Source organism: Palaemon carinicauda, chromosome 3, assembly GCF_036898095.1.
Source record: "Palaemon carinicauda isolate YSFRI2023 chromosome 3, ASM3689809v2, whole genome shotgun sequence".
In the NCBI taxonomy this organism is placed as follows: Eukaryota; Metazoa; Arthropoda; class Malacostraca; order Decapoda; family Palaemonidae; genus Palaemon; species Palaemon carinicauda.
The window spans coordinates 54,591,031-54,603,530 of NC_090727.1; positions in this window are offsets into that span (position 1 = coordinate 54,591,031).

Genomic DNA, 12,500 nt, shown 5'->3' on the forward strand with positions numbered 1-12,500 from the left:
TTTCGGCATAGATAAAATGATAAATGAATTTGATTTATATACGATGTGTACGTTCAGTTGCTCAAGATTGTATCTATATGTCAACTGATGAATTGTTTTGTAAGTTTATTCATACACAATTCCTCAATAACTACCTTTACCTAGCATCTAATATTGACGAAGCTATTTTTTTACTTTTGCAGAAAAAAAATATGCACAAATTAAGTTTTTTTTTTTCACAATTTTCAACAATTGGTAGCCTATGCACAAAAAAAGTTAGGTTAATTGGCCTCCAATTTCAAAAAGAAAATATGTAACTAAAAATCATTTTTTAAATAAAACATTAATAAAAAATTTCTAAGATAATGCCCTCTTAATTCCTCTCTGGGGCCAATAGAAAATTTAGACCTGTGGCCATGCAATGGTGCTGGAAATTACTTAATTTCTTCCTTTAATAACAACTGCGATTGAAATCGATTATAGTGTTCCTACTTGGAACTCAAAACCACACTAATGATGACTACAGCCACTTGGAATATCGCAATCAATAACCTCTCACAAATTCCATGTAAACTTTCTTCGCCAATTTAAGGAAAGGAATCTTTAGAGTTTATAGTGATTAAACATCCGAGAGAAAATAAGAGAAATAACCCGCTAAATGACTCCTTACCTTTTCCCTCAATTTTTCACAGCACTAGTTAAAAACTAAGTCCTTTTCCAGCTAGGTTTATGGTGGACTGAATCTCCTTCCACAGCTGTCAAAAACATCCCTAGACAAGCACTAGAATATCCTTAGATCAGAGGTATTTTCCCCTAGTATTATTCAATACAATGTATATACTGTGCTGCATTTTCTATCGTAATATTCTATATATTTACTTTCAATCACTGTATTTATGAAACCACAAAAATATGAAATTTAGACAAGAAAAAGATTGTGCCTCTAACAACTAGAATGTCCCTCTCTGGCGACAAATTTCCTACGACAATCAGGGACCTCAACCACATTCTTCGTTTCTCTGGTTAATCTCTCCATTAACTCTAAAAGTTGCATTTTGACTAAGATATATTTAGGTAGACAACTTGGAATATAATATACTTTAACCAGGAGACTTGTATGAACACCATTTAGTATTTCATAGGTATATATACAAGAGTGAAGCGTACAACAAGCTGGCTGTTTTATATTCACCTTGTGAAATAAAGTAATTTTTGATTGAAACAAGCGTTTTCCCCCAAAAAAATTCTTTCCATAGTACGAACTTTATTAGAGTAAGTAATGTATTTCAAATCAGACTACAATTACTCTAATATCTAAAAACTTATTAGAATATCTTCAAAGAATAATCCAGTTTGAAGGAAAGCACAGCTATTCGCATCTTTGTCAACCAAAGTAGATTGATTGATTGATTTAAACTTTTCTGGTATCCTGACATCTAAGGACATTGACGCCGATATAATCTATTATAAATAAAGAATAAAAGAATATTCAATAAAAGCCATAAAAGCAGAGATATTATAAAGGTTAAAGAGCTCTCAGATGACCTGCTTCTGAAATAAATCTAAAAATACTGATAGGAAAATACGACACATGCATCATGTCCAAGAATCTTGGCAAGGCTGAACCTGCCATCCTCACCTCGAGCCACAAACAGATATCTATTTCTTCCGGTACTATAAGTGGGGTATTCCGTCAACAAATACTTCACTGTCAAGGGTACCAAACAGTCATCACAATATGGCTGGTGTTGGACAATTAGCAGATATTTATATGTTATCCGAGTTTGACCAATGCGGAGACGACAAAGAGAAGTCTCCCACTTTCGGGGCATTATGTTTTACTTCCAAGGGGATGTAACATTTGTTATTACTCTCATTTTATTTTCTATTAAACTATCCCAATGCTGTTGCCAATTATTAGAAATCAAATTCTTAATGTAAGGTAAACAATCTTTACAGAGAAAGAATGAGAATGGGATATCTTTTTGGTAGCAACTCGGCTACAGCATTCTTTGCCAGTGAATCTGTCTCCTCATTCCCAGACACAGTTACGTTTGCCGGAACCCAGCAAAATTGAACTGTTTTACCTCCCAGTCCAATAATAAATAGCCATTATAAAATCTTTAAAACTATAAGGTTACTACAATTAAAAACTTCTAAAGCTTGAAGGAAACTCCTTGCATCACTAAAAATGGTAAAATTACCTCCCTCCTCTAACGCTATTTTCTCAATAGCGGCTATTATGCAATACAGTTGGGCAGTAAATATGTAAGATAATGGAGGAAGTGCACCTCTACAATTAAAACCATTACCATGTACTCCAAATCGAACGCCAACATCAGATTTAGAGCCAATTCCCTATGTTCTGCAACATGTTCCATAAAAAGAGACAGCATCTAGGCATATCATGTTCTTTTTAACACCAATAAAATATTTACAAAAAGATATCTCTGATAATTTTTCATGGAGGGGTTGATGATATCTTAAATGGAAGCACACCATCAAGCATTGAATGGTGTATTTAAACACAACTACTGTTTGTAAGGAAGGTTAGAAAAAACAGAGGAGTATTTGAAAAGTAATTAAGTATCAGAAAATGTAACGATTGCCATCAGACTCTCTCTCTCTCTCTCTCTCTCTCTCTCTCTCTCTCTCTCTCTCTCTCTCTACGACGATAAATGATAATGATAATAATGGGTACGATGATAAATAGTAAAATATCAAGGATCCGTGACCCCTGTTTAGGGACAAACTTTCAATGATATTTTTGATATCCTGTGCTAATGCACAGCAAAATTCGCGGGGTTGACCCTCCCAAAACCTTGGACTAAATCTGCAATGTGGCAAAATCCAAAATGGCCGCCAAGTTCTCTTAGACAATTCTATTATCAACGCATGTTGATTATCAGCAGTGGTGTGTACTTACACTTGAGTGTATTTGCACTGAACAACATGGAAGACATTTCTCTATAGCATTTCTTGAAATGATATCAGTCATCACTGATAACAGGAAGAAATGCAATATGGACATCATAAATACACTGATGGTCATTTCAGGGCTTATATTTGTACAGACATCGAAAAAAAATCCTATTGACTATTAATACCTGACATTTCAAATTTGGCTATCATAAATATACACGACATCACACCACAGGTGAGGGTATGAAAATATTGAAAAACTGTCCACGAATATTAATCAGACCCTCAAAATTTGAATCGGCTGTCATTAAAACTTGCTCATGTGTTTTTTTTTCTATTGTCCTTGAACATATTTGACCCTTGAAGTTACCGATTCCTTTTTCGTTTCTTTCCGAGAACTAGATCAAGTTGTCTGAACCACAGCTGAAGTCATTTCTAGATACGAAAGGCCACTAAGAGATGAAGTGTGTATATTATGAAAAAAAAACGAAAAAAAAAATGTAATGAAAATAAGTCTAACAACGCTGCACATCTATAGCCTCACCTGAATTAAAGTGGAAAGGCTTAGGCAAGCATGGTAAATTGCATACGAAAAAGCAGAACTTTCAAGTCAGCGAAAACTGGAACAAACTCAGCAGATATATATATATATATATATATATACATATACATATATAATTTATATATATATACATGTATATACATATATCATATATATATATATATATATATATATCCCCTTCTCAGTAGGGATACCTTAACGTGGTGAAAAGGTTTGTGTATTGCCATTATCAGCAAAGCTGTGCTAATCAGGGACACCCATACTAGATTGGTTTGCTGTGAAATAAACTTAACTGACTAAAAAATGTTTAAACGTTTTACTTGGCTTCAAAAGGCACTAGAAGAGTTGGGAACCCAAGCCTACATGGGTGAGGACTATGAAGCGTGAAGTGGGAGATGATGAATGGAGAAGTATTAATTTAAAAGCTCAAGATAGAGAAGACTGGTGAAATCTAACCGAGGCCCTTTGCGTCAATAGGCATAGGAGGAGATGATGAAGACCAAAAAAGATACACTTAGAAGCTGAGGAGATAAGTGTCGGTTACAAAATCTTTCACAACCAAACTTTAGCGAACACGAAGTGCCACCTAGGTTGTCCAAAAGTAAAACAGGGACATTACATCACAAAGATTTCCGTATCTGGTGCAAGAAAGGAGAACCTACAAATCCAATGCTGCTCCCCAAAACCACCAGCCATCCTTAGCTCACAAGGATGGTGAGGTTGCAGTGACCAAAGAACTATAGAGTTTGAGGAGGACTCCAACCCCAGTCTTGGGATCACCAGGCATGGTATGGACATTACCAACAGGCCACCACAGCCTTTAGGACAGGTAATACAGACCTACTTTGCCACTATTCACAGACTCCTACAAACACTAACAACGGCATCACCTTCATCGCCTGAAAACGTGGCTTCCATACCGAAATGGAACAAGAAGAAAGATTAACTGAGCTTAAACAGAGACATGTTAGGATTAAATGAGGCGGAAGAAATTTCAAATAGATTTGCAATGAAAAAAGCAAGGCCGCTTAGTTTGGTTCTAGAAGTGCGTGGGTGAGAAAGAGAGAGACTCTCTCTCTCTCTCTCTCTCTCTCTCTCTCTCTCTCTCTCTCTCTCTCATGTGCATGAGTGTGTGTAGTGTGAATATTTATCATGATCACAAAAAAATATTAGTTTGTTCACCGGATTTCAATCAACCATGAATTACTTCTATCTGTAAAAACTGAGCAAAATCATAGTAAATAAAACAATAAAATTCCTTATTCAGGAACTCTATTGGTTTTAGGTCATGATAAACTAAATCAACTGATAAGGGTAGTAGGTAGCCAGGGTATCAGCCACCCGGTGAGATACTACCCCTAGAGAGTTATGGGGTCCTTTGACTGGCCAGACAGTACTACATTGGATTCTTCTCTCTGGTTACGGTTTATTTTCCCTTTGCCTACACACACACACACACACACACACACACACACCGAATAGTCTGGCCTATTCTTTACAGATTCTCCTCTGTCCTCATACACCTGACAACACTTCTTCTCTTTAGGGGTTAACCAATGCACTGCAATTGTTCAGTGGCTACTTTCCTCTTGGTAAGGGTAGAAGAGACTCTTTAGCTATGGTCAGCAGCTCTTCTAGGAGAAGGACACTCCATAATCAAACCATTGTTCTCTAGTCTTGGGTAATGCCATAGCCTCTGTACCATGGTCTTCAACTATCTTGGGTTAGAGTTCTCTTGCTTGAGGGTACACTTGGGCACACTATTCTATCTAATTTCTCTTCCTCATGTTTTGTTAAAGTATTTATAGTTTATATAGGAGATATTTATTTTAATATTATTCTTAGAATATTTATTTTTCTTTGTTTCCTTTCCTCACTGGGCTATTTTCCCTGTTGGAGCCCCTCGGCTTATGGCATTCTGTTTTTCCAACTAGGGTTGTAGCTTAGCAAATAATAATAATAATAATAATAGTAATAATAATATGATGCCAGGATCATGAAAGCCTTATTTTTTCTCTCGGCGTTTAAAGGTTACTCATGAATGGCAGTGGCAAGGGACAGTGTAAATGCCCTAAAGCTTGACTATATATACATATGGGCAGTGCCCAAGCCCGCTCTTCACCCAAGCTAGGACCAGGGAGGGCCAGATAGTGGTTGCTGATGATTCAGCTGGTAGACCTATAGGTTCCCCCAAACATCCAATTCTTAGCTTGCAAGGATGGTGGGGTTGCAGACACCACAAGAAACTATCAAGCTTGAGCGCGTCTCGAACCCCAGTCCGGCAGATAGCCAGGCAGTTGTATATGAGGAGTCATCTTACATGCTCAGAAATCTATGAACTTTTCAATATAATCTATAACAAAAATAAAGTTGTTCAATCAATTGTCTTTCCTGAAGCGTTTTTAATCGTGACATTCCCAAAGTTGTGATGAGTAAGGGACAGATGCCAAAAGACTGGTTAAGTAATTAGGCCTCTGTGAGTGTGCACGAGTCAGGTGAGGCTAGATACTTATCCTCTATCCCTTGACGAGGATAGTTACTTTGGAACATGTACATTGCACCTAATTCATCATGACACAAAATCTCTCTTATCAATCTTTTAAGGGAGGGACTACAGTATATAGTCTCGCACCCACACTCTATAAACTGCTTGTAAACCAGCCTCTGTCCTATTAGCAATATTTCCTCCATTATGATTAAGGAGCGTTTCTTCTTAAATGGATTTTTACTAAAAGGAGACTTGTTTTATGATTAATAATGAGAGAGAGAGAGAGAGAGAGAGAGAGAGAGAGAGAGAGAGAGAGAGAGAGAGTTTAATCCTACGCAATAAACCAAAGTCGATGTGATTAACTTTCCTATTTTCATCATGACCTAAGGTAGCTTCCCCCATCGGCCTCTGCTCTAAAATCGAAAGTATTGATAATGAAATAAGTCTTTTATCATAAAATCATAATCTGTCCATGACATGATGCCATTAAACCAAAGGAGTAGAGAGGCAGGGTTGACTAGGCCTATTACTTCCAGACAACATTCCTCTCCCGCTTTCTTCCCCAACAATCTTCAACAGAATTTGACCTAATATTATTCCTCCAGCAAATTTCTCCAACATTCTATCAGTTCTCTTACAATCTACCTCCAACAGTCAATCTTCACCAATCTTTCGTCAGTCTCGCCCAGTCCCCCAACACTTCCACAATTTCAGAACTAGGTCCTTCAAAGTTTTCCTCCAACACCTTATCTTCAACTCTCTCTCTCTCTCTCTCTCTCTCTCTCTCTCTCTCTCTCTCTCTTCTATGCTGTCTAACCTCTCGGATTCTTACTTCATGTCGATCTCTGAGTTATCGAAATATGTTCATATCTATTAGGAAATACCAAATAATGGTTATGAATAATAACGTAATTACAAAAAGGAAGATGTTCAAAAGATAAATAGGTCTACAAACAATACACGGAGAGAGAGAGAGAGAGAGAGAGAAAGAGAGAGAGAGAGAGAGAGAGAGAGAGAGAGAGAGGGGGGGGGAGAGAGAGAGATAGAATATCACCACGAACGACTGTCATATGACTTCTCGTCTCAGAGTCAAAATGTTCTATTTCTTCTTCCTTTGTAAAACTCGTATTTATAGTTTGAAGTACGAAATTTCGTAATTGTAAAAATAAAAGGTTTAACTTTTGGAAAACCATATCCGGGATCAGGTGCAGATTATGATAAGTCAATGATAGTGATGTGTATAACTTATATATATATATATATATATATATATATATATATACATACAAAATGTATTCATAATAATCATCTTTAACAGTGAAGGAGTCGTGCATTCATTGTCTTTAATGAGAGAGAGAGAGAGAGAGAGAGAGAGAGAGAGAGAGAGAGAGATATCGTGCCAACTTCAAACGTAACAGAAGGCCAAAGCCAATGTCTCCATCTTATCCCACAATGTCACCTGCTTTATCCTGGCCTGGGCTACATTCGGACTTGAGGCTGCATGTCTGTTAGCCCTGGGTCTTAAATTATAGGTAATTATGATATTAGAGAGAGAGAGAGAGAGAGAGAGAGAGAGAGAGAGAGAGAGAGCTATTTCTATAGACCAAAGTCCATCATCTCAACATAAGTTTCCCTGTTTCCACCATGATTGTTCTACATACGGATGTAAAATTGCCCCTACCTTCAGCCTCTGACTAAATCAAAATCCTTAATAATAATGAAATACGAGTCTCCAGCAACAGGTCTCTGGAAGGGTGGATTAGCTTACAAAACGAAATAAAATGGGAAAATTTAATCACAATGAAACGTCATATTTGAATCAGTTGTTTCCCAGAAAGTTTCGTTTAATTATCTATTCGTTTGATCATGAAACTCCTGAAATAATTTTTTCTTTTGCTGATATTATATCAATTTTCACTTGCTTCTTCTCATTACTTAATATCATATTCTTATCATCTATCTCTCTTACTACACTTGTGTAATAAGTTCTACTTATAATGGATTTCACACAGTAACATTCTAAGGATCTCTGAAATTTTTAGAAAATATTCTCATATTTACTTCTTTCTCTTATACCTTAGAAAAGAGAGAGAGAGAGAGAGAGAGAGAGAGAGAGAGAGAGAGAGAGAGAGAGTAGTGAGAAAAAATAGTAAGCGAGAGGTGGTGAAAAAGATAGTAATTGAGAGGTAGTGAGAAAAAGTTAGTAAGCAAGAGGTGACGAGAAAGGTATTAAGTGAGAGGTATTAAGAGAGAGAGGTAGTAAGAGATAGTGAGAGATGAGGTAGTGAGAGAAGAGGTAGTGAGAGAAGAGGTAGTGAAAGAAAGAGGTAGTGAGAGGAGAGGTAGTAAGATGAGAGGTAGTGAGAGGAGAGGTAGTGAGAAAAGAGGCAGTGAGATATGAGGTAGTGAGAGATGAGGTAGTGAAAGAGAGAGGTAGTGAAATAGAGAGGTAGTGAGAGGAGAGGTAGTGAGAGGAGAGGTAGTGAGAAAAGAGGCAGTGAGATATGAGGTAGTGAGAGATGAGGTAGTGAGAGGAGAGGTAGTGAGAGGAGAGGTAGTGAGAAAAGAGGCAGTGAGATATGAGGTAGTGAGAGATGAGGTAGTGAAAGAGAGAGGTAGTGAAATAGAGAGGTAGTGAGAGGAGAGGTAGTGAGAGGAGAGGTAGTGAGAGGAGAGGTAGTGAGAGGAGAGGTAGTGAAATAGAGAGGTAGTGAGAGAAGAGGTAGTGAGAGGAGAGGTAGTGAAAGAGAGAGGTAGTGAGAGAAGAGGTAGTGAGAAAAAAGGTAGTGAACAAAGTCGTAACTAAGGGGGGAAGGGGGGGGGGGGGGGGCACGTTCCCTGGGCGCCGACCTTAGGGGACGCCAAAATGAACATGGAGGACAATTTATGCGATTACAGAAATTGTGAGAGAAAAAAAAAGAGTATTCCTTAAATCATATCACTATCACTCACGCGGCACACACACACACACACACACACACACACATATATATATATATATATATATATATATATATTATCATGATAAACTGTGCAAATATAGAAAGCATCATCATATTGCAATAACTGAATTGAGAGAGAGAGAGAGAGAGAGAGAGAGAGAGAGAGAGAGAGAGATGGTCCTTAAAACAACTCTATGCAACTCTTATCATCAACTTCAAGGGACAAAGTATTTGATGATATTCCCGGAGCAAAGTACTTTGGGTTTTTATTTGATTCTACTCCTACTCCCGACAATGCCCATAGATAAGAGGGCAGATACCTGAAACTTTGAGATATGTTGATATAAACTTGAGACAAAAACAGTAATTGTAAAGTTGCATTTCCTGGTTTCAGTGGAGTCAAACCGTAATATGCAGCGAGCATAATTGAAGTGATATGTAATCAGCTAGAAAAAAAGGCAATATGCCACTAATGTACTGTAGTATCGGTTACAATATTATGACAACCAGCTGCAGGGCACAAATCTGGTGTGCAGCAGAGGATCATTGAAAAGAGGAGGTGGTGTGCAAGAGAAAAAACAGTTTAACTAATTAGTCACCACTTTGATGACTTGGCTATTCTACTTGAAGAAATGTCAACTGATCTGAAAGAAAATGTAGATAAAAGAAGTGCAGTCAGTCAGTTGTTGCACCAGATTCTTACCTTTTACTTCCTTGCATTACTGTTCATTTGGAATTTTATGATATCAAAAATAGTCTACATTCAAAAGAGACTTCAAGGCTATCAAATAAACTTCCACAATGCTGATAAAGACATAAAGACAATAGGAATGTGTATAACTGAAAACAGAGAAGCAATCTGTAATTAGTCGCTCAGTGCAGCATTAGAACTATGCGAGAATTGGGCTGTTGATGGTAGAGCAGAGAACCTGAATAAAGAAAATTAATATACCAGGAGAAAAAGCTACTGATGTAGGCCTCAGTAAAAACAAGAGATCATGCACCTAATGAAAAGTGCAATAGATAGACTGTGTATACTTAAAGGAAACAACGTAGCACAAGACTTGGAGATACAGTATAGAGAAGTTGGGGTTTCTGCTAGATGAAGAACAAATTCTTAAAAAGAGTAAAAGTTCAGGATTACTGAATAACGAGAGAATGAAAGAAAACTGTCTACAGTACATGTTGGCGAATTCTACAGTTGTTATTTGGATGGTAATGAACTTTATGAGGAAATCTTAGATTGCAGAATGCCCTTGGCAAGTAGAACGGATGTTTAGATTCCCCCTCCAGAGAAGCTCATCCAATTCATTGTACAATAAGGTGATGAAAATGTTTTTTCTAACTTAAGAGTACCAATCCAACTTATACACATAGTAGCAATTCCAATTTCACATTCGTTCAGTTAACTAGAATTGATTATGGCTTATCTCTGATCCTCAATGGGACAGGGTAGATGCACCGCCTAGCATTTAAAGGTTTAAAGGCCATTCATGAATGGCAGAGGCAAGGGACAGTGACATTGCCTCATCAAGTAAGAGAATGCCCTAGAGACTGAACATATATACATATGATCAGCGTCCAAGTCTCCTCTCCATTCAAGCTAAGACCAAGGAGGGTCAGGCAATGGCTGCTGATGTTTCAGCAGATAGACCTAGTCTCCAGAAACAAACCCCCCTCCCCATCTTTAGTGCACAAGGATGGTGAGGTTGCAATGACCAAAGAAACTATCGAGTTTGAGGACTCGAACCCCAGCCTGGTGTTCGCCAGTCAGGAATGTTACCACATCGGTCACCACAACCCAAAGTATTGAGAATGGAGAGGCAGAATTCATTAACTTTGATAATGTTTTTGATAATATAGCCTAATTGGCGTCAATTTTCATTTCTTCTAATCTTTTTATAATAAATGTTCGTTTTTAAATGTTAAATCTAAGCAGTTTCAGCAGTTGACAAGTTATTTTTCATTTTTTATTCAGTTTTAATGAAAGTGCTTTGATTGGTAAGGGTTATTGGAGAATAACCAGCTAAATCATTATTCTAACTAACAAATTTGCAACACTAAAATTTGGGTGCCTTTGAAAATTCTCTCCAATTTTTTTTTTCTTTTATCAATGTTAATCTACATGATTTATTTAGTTCCTAATTTCAGGATTTTGTATCTTTCACAAATGATAAATCCTTATTGCATTTATTTACTTCTGTACAGAATGATTTTGGTAATATATTTGTATCTCCCTCAATAATGTTGGGATCACTAAATTCCATGGGTTTAACTAACGAGTTTGCAGCACTATGAAGCTTGAGTGCATTTAAAGATTTCATCTGTAACTGTTTTAATCAATTCTAATTTCCACAGTTTTTCAGTTCAGAACTTCAGGATTATGTAGGCCAATTGCGTTTGAGTGTTTTTCTTTTTCAAATACAGCCTTATTTTTTTTTTTTTTTTTTTTGCACAAGTGTTGGTAAAACATTTGTATCTCCCTCAAGAATGCTGGTAACACTAAACTCCATGATTATACTTCCTGCTGATATATAATTTTAACTTGTATTAGTCAACTCAATATATCTTCTGGCAGCAAATAATGATAGGTTGTTTTTCATATTGTCAAATTAATCATTATGGCACAGGTCAAGAATCCTTAAAAAGCTTATCCCATCACAAAGGGCGCCATTTTCTCTGTTTGCCCTGGGCGCCAGAAACCCTATTTATGACTCTGGTAGAGAGAGAAGAGGTAGTCGGAGAAGAGGTAGTGAAAGAGAAGAGGTGATGAGAGAGAGAGGTAGAGAGAGAGAAGAGGTAGTGTGAGAAGAGGTAGTGAAAGAGAAGAGGTAATGTGAGAGAGAGAGAGAGAGAGAGAGAGAGAGAGAGAGAAGAGGTAGTGGGATCAGAGAGAGAGAGAGAGAGAGAGAGAGGGAGAGAGAGAGAGAGAGGTAGTGGGATCAGAGAGAGAGAGAGAGAGAGAGAGAGTGGTTCACTCTCTCTCTCTCTCTCTCTCTCTCTCTCTCTCTCTCTCTCTCCCGAAATATAACGTAAATATCATTTTGTTTAAAACTTAATCTTTGCATTAATTTTAGATTCGATCTTATTTTTATGAGTTATTTTGTTAGATCTGTTCATAAGTCGCCTCTCCCTCCCCCCTCTCTCTCTCTCTCTCCCCTTTCACTTACTCGAGATTTAGTGTAAAAAAGTTGCTGCTTTTAATTTTAGCTTATCCTAAATATCATTTCCATCCCAATTTTCGATGTTAATCAGTTAGTAGTAACCTTCAGTTATACCTTTGTAACATTCATTTTCCCTCCTCCCTTCATTTCCCCTTCTTTTCCCCCCTTCCTTCTCCCTTTACTTCCTTTCTCTCTTTTCGCGTTTTAACATAAAATTCTACTCTTGAAGTCACAGCGCAACATTATCTAAAAATAGATCGCCTCACGATTATCATGCACATGTTCTTCTCAATTCCTCCTTCCTGTTTTCCCTCTCCTCCCCCCTCCCGTTGAATTAACGTAAATAATAATGCTTGAAATTATATTCATATTAATTTTAGTCGCCTCTCGACAACAGTCATGTGCATTCCCCTTCCCTCCTTCCCTCTCCTCCCCCTTCCCCT